Consider the following 13,773-nt stretch of genomic DNA (forward strand, 5'->3'; position numbering starts at 1 on the left):
GTAAAAACAAAGGGAGGAATTTTTCCTCAACGATATTCTGACTGTGATGTTTTCATTTGTTTTTCCAGCAGACTGCTCGCTCAATGAAAGAGGATACCATCCCTGCTTAGTTCACCAATGACCCACCCTCTAACATAGAATCTGGCACTTAATCAGTCACTAAATACGTGTGGAAAAATAAAGTTAAGCAGATTCAGGCCTTGCCAAGGACTGAGAAGAATAAATTTCACCTCAAAAACATATATATATATATTTTGCCAGCAATTATGACCATTTACCTAGAAGTAAATTGCTTTGTCTTCAAAAGAAGCTCAGGCTGGAATTTAAAACCAGAGTCTCAGCAAAGGGGAAACCCTGGACATAGCAGGGAGAAAGCAATACTGAAAACACACCATTCCCAGCCCTATATTTATGCAATGGCATTTTCTTTTCAAGTAAATTCTCATTTATAGAGAAACCAAAAGTCTAGATAAAAATTCAATTCCCTTAAATTTAAATTTAGTTCCCTTAGCTTGCATTTATTTTAGAGGTTTTGTTTTTATAGCATAGACAAAAAATTCTGAAGAGCACATTAGGTCACACATGCATGAATGGTCAAGTTTTGCGAGGCTGAATGGTAAAACTCAGTATTTCCTCTTACCTTGTATCAGGAGCACAGCAAAGGATCTAATACATATTTGTCCCATGTTTTGTTTTCCCGGGACCTTTCATGAGACGCCTCAGCAGTAGATCAGGCAACCAAACATTTAATCCATGAAGCAGGAAAACTAGCGATGTTTATCCCTCAAGTCACATGGCCAACTGAGCTATTAGGGCAGTCTAGGTGTGGTGGTTATGAGCTTAAATGAACACAAATCAGGGAGTGCCAGCCTGCCATAAATTAACCTACAGACTGGTCCTGAGCAGATGTACCTGTATTGGGTCATTACCTGCCTTTTCTGGGGTCAGATCTAAGCACCCATCATTTACCATGATTCCTAATGACAGAAGCAAGCTTTGAGTCAAGGCAAATTAGGTGTAGGGTCTGTGTCCCACAGGTTCAGGAGTGCCTCTCCTATCAATCAGAGACAGCTACATTAGGACTCAGAATATATTTGGGAGAAAAAATAACTAAGCCAGATGCTGTTAAACTGAACCTAACCGAAATAACCATCAACAAGTTGTGAAAAAGTAACTTGTGGTGCATCCAACAGTTAAAAAACATAAAGGAGGTATATCCACACTGATAGTTGCCAGACCGGCTGCCTATCTGATTAATATGGGGACTTTGAAACACCCCAGACTATCTGAATCAGAACCTCTATAGGTGTGAGTGTGGATGTGGGTATTGTTTTCAAAGCTCCTTAAATAATTAGAATGTGTATCCTATGTTGAGAAACATCAATGCCAACTTGAAAAAAAATGAATTATTGAATAAAAAGCATAAGTTTAGAAACAATATGAAAAGTATGATTCTATTTTGTTACAAAAATCAACCAAGTTAAGGGCGCCTGGGTGGCTCAGTTGGTTAAGCGACTGCCTTCGGCTCAGGTCATGATCCTGGAGTCCCGGGATCGAGTCCCGCATCGGGCTCCCTGCTCAGCGGGGAGTCTGCTTCTCCCTCTGACCCTCCCCCCTCTCATGCTCTCTCTCTCATTCTCTCTCTCAAATAAATAAATAAAAAATCTTAAAAAAAAAAAGTTTAAAAAAAAAATCAACCAAGTTAATTGTGGTTGTATATTTATGAATAAGAAAACCTGAAATATGGCAAAATGTTAAGTTTTGACAAAGATGAGTTCTTGAGTACAGTAGTGTCCATGATACTGCTTTCTAATACTTTACAGATGATAGTATTATTTCCTTTTTTAAAGAAAATTATGTAAAATTACTAAAAACACATTAAACTTAATACTGGATGCTTTTTTGTTTTGTTTTTTAAAAGATTTTATTTATTTATTTATTTGAGAGAGAGAGCATGTGTGCAAGCACAAGCCGGGGGAGGGCCATAGGGAGAGTGAGAAACCAGTTTCCCACTGAGCAAGGGCTGGATCTCAGGACCCAGGGATCATGACCTGAACCAAAGGCAGACATTTAACAGACTGAGACATCCAGGGACCCCAGTACTGGATACTTTATAAAAGAGGGGCATTTTTAGTTTTTACACATCAGTGTATTCCTTTTTGTAATTTTAAATTTATTTATTTATTTATTTATTTTTATTTTTTTTAAAGATTTTATTTATTTTTTAGAGAGCGAGCGAGAGAGAAACAGCATGAGAGGGGCGAGGGTCAGAGGGAGAAGCAGGCTCCCCGCTGAGCCGGGAGCCCGATGTGGGACTCGATCCCAGGACCCTGGGATCATGACCTGAGCCGAAGGCAGACGCTTAACCATCTGAGCCACCCAGGTACCCTGTAATTTTAAATTTAATGAAACACTTATTTCCCCTCCTCTCAGAAAGCTAAGGCTGAGATAAGAACAGATAACTTGCAACCACCTACTATCCCCAAAGCAAAAAGACATCGAACCCTCCTCATTCTCTGCTGGGTGTCTCAGGCTGAAAAACTCTTAGGGGCTTTTTACCTTTTGGAGGCTGCTCCAAATGCTCAGGTAACATCACCTCCTATAGTTATCCAAGGAAGAAGGGAAGGGCAGCAAAGAGAAGGGGCTCAGAGTGCATATCCTTAGGGATAGTCCCTCTCACAGCCCAGAAACAGCCCATATAGGGACCATCTTCCCACCTGCATCTGCCCCTCTTGGAAGTCAGCTTCACAATTTTTCATGTCATGGTCACTAAAGATTTGCAGATAGAATTCTATAACCAGGTACTGAGACGAAGAGAGGGCAGAATTGAGTCTAAGAAAAGACAACTGGTACAGTATCTCCAGAATTTGTTAAGCTATTTGGAGGGGAAAAAATGAAATTAAGCATTAAATAAAAGTATGCAGGTAAAACAAGCATCAGTTCTTTCAAGCTAAAAAATTAATTGAAAATCTATTTATTCACAGGTTGGGTATATAGCAGTCCCGCCTTATCCATGGTTTTGCTTTCCACAGTTTTAGTTACTTAAAGTCCACCAGGGTCCAGAGTAAAGGATCTTCTTTCTGATGTATCATCCAAAGGTCAATAGTAGCCTAACACTATATCACAATGCCTACATCATTCACCTCACTTCAGGTTATCATGTAGGCATTTTAGCATCTCACATCATCACAAGACAAACAAAGGATGAATATAATACAGGAAGATATTTTGAGAGAGACCACATTCACATAATTTTTATTAAAGTGTATTGTTATAATGGTTCTACTTTACAATTATTGTTGTTATTCTCTTACTGGACCTAATTTATAAATTGTTACCATAGGTGTGTATGTATAGGGAAAAAAAACACAGTAATATAGTGTTCTGTACTATCTGTGGTTTCAGGCATCCACTGACAGTCTTGGAGCATATCCCCAGTGGATAAGGGGGGACTACTGATCTGATACCCTGAGCCAGGGCTGGAGGTAATGTAAACTGACCCAATCGGTTAAAGTGGCAATATGGTAATGTCTAACAAGGGCCATACAAATCAAACCCTTTTGATTAAATTGATGACATTAATTGCAACATTATTGATACAAGGCATGTTCCAAGCAGATGGGATTATTTTAACTATCCAATCAATAGTGATCCCTGGTGTTTTCCTAAAATTAGTCTTTTTAGGCAGCAGGGAGGCCAGCAGAGAAGAAACTGCTCTAGTTGGAAGAGCCTGATTTATGGTCAACAGTCAGAACAAGTTCAGGGCATTCTTGCTACCTTTCAGAACCTTAGGATGCTGTCAGCTTTCCCTTTAACTAGGCTGCTGGAAACACAACAGTGCATCTGCTGGTTCTTTGGAACCAAAAGGAATAGTGAGTTGGAAAGAAAACTGTACTTGGATCATTTTGCTAAAGTTGGAAATTAGACCTTAAGTCTGTGCTAAGCTAAGAGGGCAAGTGGGAATTGGAGCACTGAGATCCACATTTTAACAAAGTCCTTAGATAATTATTCCAAAAGTAAAATAATCTTCCTGACCTAATGATTTGATATCTACTTTTCTGGGCAAAAGCATGATATCATTTGTTATGTCCACTGACCATAGCCAACTCCTTTCCATCATTCACATTTCAGCCAAAATATCCCCTCCTTAGACAGTATTTCCTCAACAACCCAGCCTAATGTTTCCTCTTCTGTCACTCTGCATCATATCACCCTATTTTATTAAATATACATAATTTATCATCATCCAAAATTAATTATTCATTTCATGTACTTCTGGTTTTAGCTCCTGTCCTATCTGATCTATGGGATTAAATAATGTTAATATTTGTTGAATGAATATGTTAGTGAGTGAATGTGTCAAGTAATTTTTATACATTGATTAATAATCACAAATCCTGACGGGTCTGAGAAGTGAAGTGACTTGCCCAAGACTATTGATTTATTTATTAGCCATATGAAAAATAAAACTGAACTTTTTCTCTTTGGCCTCAAAGTTCATGCTCTTTCCAGTACTCTGCACTAACTCTACGGATTGACATCTATGTATGTTCTTCACCAATCTCCATCCACTGACTAGCTCAGCATGCACAATGGAAGCTGCTGTTACATCTGTGTGCTGTGTTCATACCACACCTTCTGTGTTTCTCCTTTTTCAGATCTGGATCCCATAAAATACAGGGCTGAGAGCCAGGAATTGGGTCATGGGGTATTCCGTTTTTGCTACTACTGCCAACATGGTGATTGGTATACAGGTTGTACTCAAAAAGTGCTGCTGGACCCAGTTGCAGTTCTGATTATGGCCAACACAGTACAGCATTTTACTACATGTCGGATGTTTTATGTGCATGTAGTATCTTGATTCCTGCCATAGCCCTGGACATGTAACAAACAAAACAAAACAAAAAAACACCTGAGACTCAGAAAGCCTTTCCTAAGAATGGGTGGTAGAGTCTGGACTGAAAGTTTTTCTTTTCTTTTTCTTCATTATTTTTCCAACTTCCAAGTCTTCCACTTAACATTGCTCCTTGGTAAGCTGCAACTCAACCTTCTAGACCCAACAAAAAATTTACCACTTCTGTAACCACCTCCTGAAGAGAGTTATAACAGGTTTAGTTATAAAACCTAGAAATCCCCAAGATGTCCTAGAACAGGGTAATGGATAAACAAATTGAAGCACATCCATACAATGGAATAATACTCAGCAATAAAAAGGGATGAGCTGTGACTTCATACAAAAACACAGATGGACCTTAAAAGCATTTTTCTAAATGAAAATAGTCTGACTTAAGGGGCTACAAGTTGCATGACTGCATTTATGTGGCATTATGAAAAAGGCAAAACCATGAGATGGACGGCTGATCAGTGGTTACCAGGTGTCAAGGGAAGGGGGAAGAAATAGCAGCACAGATGAAATTTTAGGGTGACGGAACTGTTCTTGATGGTCCTGGGTGGTGGTATTGTGTACCATTTCCTAACTGGAATTTCTGATTTCTGATATGCTCTCTTCTCTCTCTTTCCAAGATCTCTCTTTCAAGATATGAAGAAATATAGAAGTCAAAGGGTTAAGGTGTATTTTCCACTTGGAAACTTGGAAAGCAATGAATGGCAGAAGTAATTCAAATCCAAAGCTCTTTGAATCTTGGCTTAACGAGTCTTACATGTTTCAAAAATTCAAACTTTTTGCTTAAATACAGAACTTTGATTAATTACTTAAAGCATCAGGAAAGTTATTTAATTAGTATAAGAAGATTCAAGTTCAAATTGGAGGATTAATTTTCAGAGTTATGATATGAAAGATATGGTAATTAGGTTAGGAAGTGAAGGCAAAGTCTCTCAAACCTGAATGGAAAGAATTTCTGATTCAATTATTTGATTAAACCATTCCTGGGAATGATATGAAATCATAACCTCTGACAAAAATGTTGTATTATAGGGTAAACCCTGTGGATGATATCATACTAAATATATTATCATGATTTGCCTTAATGTAATATATGCCTATGTACCAAAAGAAATAAAAATGAGTAGATCATTATTTTTAAATGTGCACAACTTTTAATAGAAAACTAAAGTAACTAAAGTAACACTTTTCTGAAAAAGTTTCTGGAAATTACAATACAACAGAAAACACAGAGAAATGTAGTGGCTGTATAACCTGTGCTTTTCCGAGGAAACAGACTGGAAATAAATTTGCTTGCGTAGAAGGTTTCTGGATTCTTGGATTTGAAGGAGCCGAGGATGAGATGGGGACGAAGATGGTTTTTTCAGCAGGTTTTATTATTTCTAAGAAATATGGGTGAAGGCTGTAGTTCATAGTGTCTACTTCACCAAATGCAGAAATTTTCATTTCACCCCTTCTCCTTTCCATCTCATTCACCGCTGGCTTTAACCGTCTGCACCCTTCATCTCTTGGCTTCCTGCCTCATCACCCTTTCACCCTTTCTCTATCCACTCTGCGTTGTTTTTTGTTTTTTGTTTTAAACCAGGCTAGTGGACCATGGCTTGTTCCCCTACGGAGTCTCGTTGGAGCAAACCCAATGCCTGGTCCGCCTGAGTTCCTCCATAGGGAAGCCGAAGGCTTTGTCCTTGCCTAGCTGACTCGGTGCAGGGGACCCCCGGGGTTCCACGCCCTTCCTCCTCTCCACTCGCTCCCGATAGAGGGCGCCCTGGGCGACGTAGGGGCGTGGGGGGAGCCCTGCCTTGCCTCCGCAGGCTGGTATTTCAGGAGCCTAGATCCAGACCCTGATCCATTCCGAGCTTGGTGGGCGGGGGGGAAGGGGGAGTTAGGTTGGGGCACAAATCCGCTTCCTCCCGCGCGCAGAGGAACGCAAGCACACAGCAGGCCTCGAGAGATGGCGCCGCCGCGCCCCTGCATTTCCCACTTCTTCCCAAAGTTGAACCCGAGGGAGGTCCCAAACCTGAGTGCTGCTGCAGCGATCTCCCCTGAGCGGTCGTAGGGGAGGGCGCAAAAGGACCCCGAGTCCCCTCAAATGAAAAGGGGATTGGCGAAAACATTTCTGGGGCAGGTGGGGCCGCTTGAAGAGGACGAGCCACCACCAGGCGGGGTCGGAGGTGGATGGATGTCAATGGCAGAGGGGCTGCGGGCCGGCTGGTGGGACCCGCAGGAGTGAGGGAGCTGCGACCCCGGCTGCGTGTGGATTGCGGGCGCCGCCACCCCCAGTGACTCTCCCTCTTGGCGGAAGGGGGCCCCAGACCCTCGCCACCGCTTCTCTCTTTGCTGCTGCCTGTCCCTGCCAGGAGCCTGTCTCCGGAGCTTCAGGAACTTTGGATGGCGTCCTTTCTCTCTTGGGTTTTGGGAATTGACACCTTGGTCTGACCCAGAGTACAGTCTGAGTGTCCCACCCCGAGGACATCCCAGAAATGCCAAGCAGCAACAGGGTTTGTGTATACATGTGGTGGGGAGAGGGTAATGTGAGGTCCTGTGTGTGTATGTGTGTTTGTGTGTTTGCCTGTAGCAAACAGAAATGCCTTCCAGTCTCTTTGCATTTTTGGAATCCTAATACATCTCGATTTAATCAACAAAGAATGATGCCAAAAAAATACAAAACAATTACAATAAAGTAATACTACTACTTCCACTTTCTAATAAAACTTTTTCTTAATACCTATATGGTAACCTCACAGAAAATCTAATTACTCTCAGTGTAGTTGTTTATCATCAAACATGAAAACTTTTAGGTGATTATCTAAGAAAAATTAATTATGAGAAATACTATTTTCTAAAAATGGCTGCAACAATTTCACTCATCCCATATGCCCTACCTATCATATGACTTTGACATTCCCTTCTCTTAATCTGGGCAGACAGTGGCTATGACACAAGTGACATTATATGACTCCTGAGGTTAGATAGAGGGTGATAACATTCTGTCTGGTTCTCTTCTGACACATGATCTGGAGCTCAGCCACCATGCCATAAGGAAGAGGAACAGAACCTAGCTCCAGCTGACAGCCAGTGCCAACTTGCATGCCCTCAATAGCAACTGAGTTATCTCAAATGGAGATGCTGAACACCCCGTGAATCTGCCCCAGCTGATGCTGTGACAAACAGAGAAGAGTAGATCCTGCCAGGCTCTGCCCAAAGGGCAGATTCCTGAACAAATAAATGAGTGTTGTTGTTGTAAGCCACTAAGTTTAAAGCTGCTATGTAACACTAACAGAAAACGGACACATTTAATTGCTTTACAAACCTTTGCGACAATCTTTATTCAACAATCCTTTCCCAAAACTGCTGCAGATGTATTAACAGATCCCTTCCCAGACACAGGACCAAGAATGACAAGAGGAAAAAGAAGAAATCAGTGGATAGAAGGCTAAGGGACAAAGCTGCTTTTGAATGAATTCACTCAATTATCCAATCCTTGATTATTGTTAATCTTGCATAAACCCAAATTGTTTGTCTAACATGAAACACTTCCTGCAGAAACATGGTGAAAATATAGCTGAGATTCTGTCTCTCCATAACGATTAGATCTCCCTCGTTCCCAAGCACACTGGCCTCAATCATTTCGTAAAGAGGGAGTGTTGAGAGCAATTTGATGTCAATGTACTTAGACCTAGAGATTTTTTAATGCCTTGTGTTGCTTACTCATTTGAGAAAAGGGTTAATAAGGTATACATTAAATTAGCTTCAATTTTTGGAAATCATTACATTTAATTTTATATATGTCTACAACCCACTGATCTGTGTCAACAAGCAAAATGAATATATCACAAATTCTCCAAACCAACTCCTTTTGGCCAATCATATGGAAAGTGAGCTAATCAAATTAGAGGGGGTTTTAGTACATTAGCCTACTAAGTTTCCTCAGTAGACTTCATTGGTCGAATTAAAATGAATAAGCATTCACTGGGAAAACCATTGATGCTATGAACCAAGAGGTGGCAATAGTCATGTAATTCCTGCAATAAATCGCTACATTATACATGAGAAAAATATCTTAAAAAAACTGCCTTTTCAACCTCAGAATTTGCCACCACCGGAGCTAAAGCTATCCTCAGTTTTCATCTGCACAACCACAAGAGCAACACGATGCACCTCCTACCTCCACCTACTACTGAGCTCCAGTCTCTTTAATACTATAATTGTCTTCAGGGTGGGTCACATTAACTCACCAGCACCACAGGACAATGGATACAGGATAAATATAATAGAAGTGTTAGGTATACTTACTTTTGTTTAATAAAAGTAGAAATGTACTTTTATTAACATTTAACTACTTATTTCATTTGATGACTTGCATATTTATATATTGATGATTTGCATATGTATATATAATTTAAAACAAAGATGAAAGATCCAAACTCTCCCAATGTAGCATTTGGATTGGAGATGACCGGGAGAGGAAATATATTTCCCAAATTTTTTATAGGAATTCTGCAGTCATAATTTTGATTTACTGCCCAAAACTTACACAATTACGTTTCTCTAATCAGATGGTCCTCACTTAACCGAGTTTAAGGGTTTTTTATCATTTATGGTTACTCTTCACAGTTTTCAAAATAAAAGGTAAAAAATCTTTTCTTTAACTTGGAATGTCTTCTTTTGAATATATATTTGCGATGTTACTTGACAATTGATTTAAAAAAATGTTTTTTTTTCTTTTGAAGCCATCCGTTTGATACCATCATATTGATGAAAAACTGCAAATACAGTTTATAGATCATTACATTTGTAATCTTCTTTCCCCATCATCATTTTTTTTCCAGCATTAAGCACTTCCAGAGTCAAGTGAAGAGTTACAGTGACAGTGATGAGCAAGAATATTTTGTGCTTTGTCAATTCACATAAATCCTGAGCTAGTAAATGATAAGGTATATTGTTAGCAAGGATTAACATCCAGTAATGTCTAAAGAAGGGACTGTGTATACACAATCACAGATAGTGCTGAGAATGGGACAGGCAGGACTAGGTAGGGAGAGAGATAGGGGGCTCCATGATCAGGCTCACAGAAATCCCAAAAATGTGGAGGTGTAAGGAAACCAGAGATAAGGGAACACTCCAGACCACCCTGCCCCAGGTGTCTGAGGGGAGAGTCTTATTTATGACAGTCTCCTGTGGTCAATGGAAAATAAACAGACCCTAAAAAGAAGTAAGCCATTAAAGATGTTATCACTAGTCCTGCTTACACAAAGGTGCTGTCAAGTAGAGAAGCCAAAAAGATTTAAGTTCCCTGGTTAGCTTTCTATAAAAGACCAACCCTAAAGCCCACAGGGGCAACCCTGTCTGGACCCCTCTCACCCCTGAGAGCTTTTTCTGTATCCTTGCTTAATAAACTTCCGTCACTTTACTCACTCTGCTTTGTCCATGAGATTCATTCTTCAACTCCTTGAGACAAGAACCTAGCTTACCCACTTCAGTGCTAATAGTGTTTTAAAGAATATTCTTTTCTAAAAATCCATCATTCTTTGACATGGTTTGAGCACATTCAGTATCTTCTTTTACCCCAGTTTTCTATCATTGATTACATTTGAAACTGATTGGAAATGCAAGATACTTTCTCTGCCTGATACCAATTAGGAACCCAAAATTGTGTTAATTATTATAAAAATCTTGTAATTACAAGACATATGTGATTCAGTGCAAGATGAAGCCAAATTAAGAATAAACAGCCTATCAGAGGAACAACGGCAAAGGGAAAATGATGTTACCTATTGTAGAGTTACATGAGTAGTTGAGCATGTTAGTTCTTTTCAGTGCAATAGCAAATTGATATAACAGATACAGTTTCCCCTCAAATAGTCTGTACAATCAGATTTGTTTGTACAAGGTAACTAAAAATCACCCAAAGTACTTATGAGAGGGTCTAGGTAAGGACTGTAGAAGCAGTAGCAACATTGCATACTAGTTAAGGGCCTGGTTGTGAGAAAGACTACCTGGGTCAGATCCTGCCTCCTTCACTAACTGATTAGGATACAAAACATTTTGAGATACTTGTCCATAAGCAGCACAAAAGATGTTTTATTTATTTTTTATTTTTTATTTTTTTTAAGATTTTATTTATTTGTGAGAGAGAGAATGAGAGACAGAGAGCGTGAGAGGGAGGAGGGTCAGAGGGAGAAGCAGACTCCCTGCTGAGCAGGGAGCCCGATGCGGGACTCGATCCCGGGACTCCAGGATCATGACCTGAGCCGAAGGCAGTCGCTTAACCAACTGAGCCACCCAGGTGCCCCAAAGATGTTTTAAATGTAAATTATGTTACACTACACCTTTGCTTAAAACCTTTCAATGGGTTCCCATTCCACACAATGAAATTCAAAAATCCTTAAAATGGTCAATGGGATCTTGAGTGAGCTGAATCCTGACTATATCTTCAGGGCATGATGCCCCCTCCACCCCCCTCACAATATGTTCCAGCTGCCTTTCTCTATGTTTTATTTTGTTTTGTTTTTTTATTTTCTAACCATTTTCCTTTCTCATTACATTTGCACGTGCTGTTCACCTGCTTTTACTCACATTCTTCATATAGCTGTCTCTCATCTCTTAAACAGATCACCGGGAATGGTAAATGCTCCTTTCTTGGTGATTCCATTTCTAACAGCTAACATAGATCCCTCACCATTTTTGTCCTATTTCATTCCTTTATTATTTATTTATAAACTTTATTAAACTTTGCAATTACTTCATTTGATTCTGTGTTTTTGTCTGTCTTCCCTACCAGATGGGAAGCTCTTGAAAACAGAAACTGTGACTGCTTGCCAATCTACTCTGATCCCAGTGCTTCTCTCATTATCTGGTATGGTCACTAATGACTGACTGACTGATACCTGAACAGCAGCAGCACAATCTACAAAAAAATATTACTACCTAATATTTATTAAATGTTCACTATGTGCCAGAAACTTGCTATATGTTCTACATGCATTATATCATTCATTTTTACAAATACTACCTGAGGCAAGTACAAGTATGCAAGGAATAATAGTACTTTTAAGTACCTCTATTTAACTCATAATGATACTCAAGTAGTATTAAGTTAGTAATTGGCCACACAGCCACCTATTAGAAGAAACTGCATTGGAACTCAGGTTGTCTTTCCCACAATACATGCTTCACTATTATCATATAACAACTACTGGGCAGTTATTATTTTCAGCCCTCATACAAATATTTTGGGTCATTTTTAGTTATTTTGTACAAACAAATATGATTATACAATGCATTTGAAGGGAAAACTGTGTTTGCCAGTTCAATTTGCTATATGTTGCAAGGACAATAATCAAGTAAAGAACATGGTCACTGATCATGTAATCCTACAGTGTGAGCATTAGTTAGCATCATCCTCATTTTGCTTTCCTTCTCCTTATGGGTCTTCCGTACTTAATGGACAGTTTGGCTTTACTTGCACTCAAAAACATAATATGTCTTATAATTAGAACAATTTTATAAATAATTAACAAAATACTTGATTCCCAATGGGCATTAGGCAGAGAAAGTGTCTTGCATTTCAGATCAGTTTCAAATAGAGCCAATGATAGAAAACCAGGAAGAATAAAGGTATTGGATATAATCAAACCATGTCAAAGGATGATGGATTAAAAAATTACTCTTAAAAATACTATCAGCACTACTTGTGATTGTCTATACACAGGTCCTTTTTTAGACATCATTGGATGCTAATCCTTGCTAACAACATAGCTTGTCATTTATTAGCTTGGGATTTATTTGAATTGACAAAGCACAAAATATTCTTGCTCATCACTGTCAATGTAGCCCTTTGCTTGACTCCAGAAGAGCTTAATGCAGGAAAAAGAAAACTGATGAGGGGAAAAAATTACAAATTATCTGTAAATGGTATTTATAATTTTTCATCAATAATGATGGTATCAAATGAATGGCTTCAAAAGAAAAAGAACCCTTTTTTAACATTTGGTAAATTGTATGGAAAATGCATATTAATGTGAAGATTTTCCAAGTTAAATAAAGGAAATAATGCTTTTTTTAAAAAGTTGTGTTTGAAAACTTGAAAGGACAACCATAAATATCTGAAATTTTAATTTTGTTTAGAGGAGACAATCTGATTGGAGAATTATAAATGTCCAAGTTTAGGAAGATAAATCCCTATATAAGATTTTGTAAATATGTTCCCTCTCCCAATCATCTCCAAACCCAGTGCTGAGTGGAGATAAGATTGTCATTGCAATTCACAAATGATGTTAACCAATAACATGCCTAAATTTGGTTTTTTTTTCCCCATCTATTTATTATCTCAACATCTAACAAACACCTATTTTGCTGCAGGAATGTCTTCTCTAATTCTCAAAATACCCATAACCTTGACTATAAATTACATACTGCAATATATTAAAAATGAATTTCAACAAGACACCAATATAAAAGACATGAGAATTTCTAAAGCAAGGTTTTAAATCATCATATGCAAAAGTTAAGAAGTGTGTCAACTATACTAAAAAAACAAAAAGGCAATTCTGTAAATCAGTTCTGCAATGTTTGGATTCCTTAGCTAGATAAAATATATGAAAAGGGATTGGTAAATGGAAAAAAGAGAGCATTTTGTGAGAACTATTTGAGAAGAATTTTTCTTTAGAAAGAGCTATTCCTTTACTCTGATTTGCCCACCACCTTGAAGGAAGGCTCAGAAGTCAGAAAGGAGGGAGGAAGGGAGGAAGTAAGGAAGAAAGGAAAGATGGAAGGAAAGGTAGGAGAAAGAAAGAAAGAAAGAAAGGAAGGAAGGAAGGAAGGAAGGAAGGAAGGAAGGAAGGAAGGAAGGAAGGAAGGAAGGAAGGAAG

Source organism: Neomonachus schauinslandi, chromosome 6, assembly GCF_002201575.2.
Source record: "Neomonachus schauinslandi chromosome 6, ASM220157v2, whole genome shotgun sequence".
Taxonomy (NCBI): Eukaryota; Metazoa; Chordata; class Mammalia; order Carnivora; family Phocidae; genus Neomonachus; species Neomonachus schauinslandi.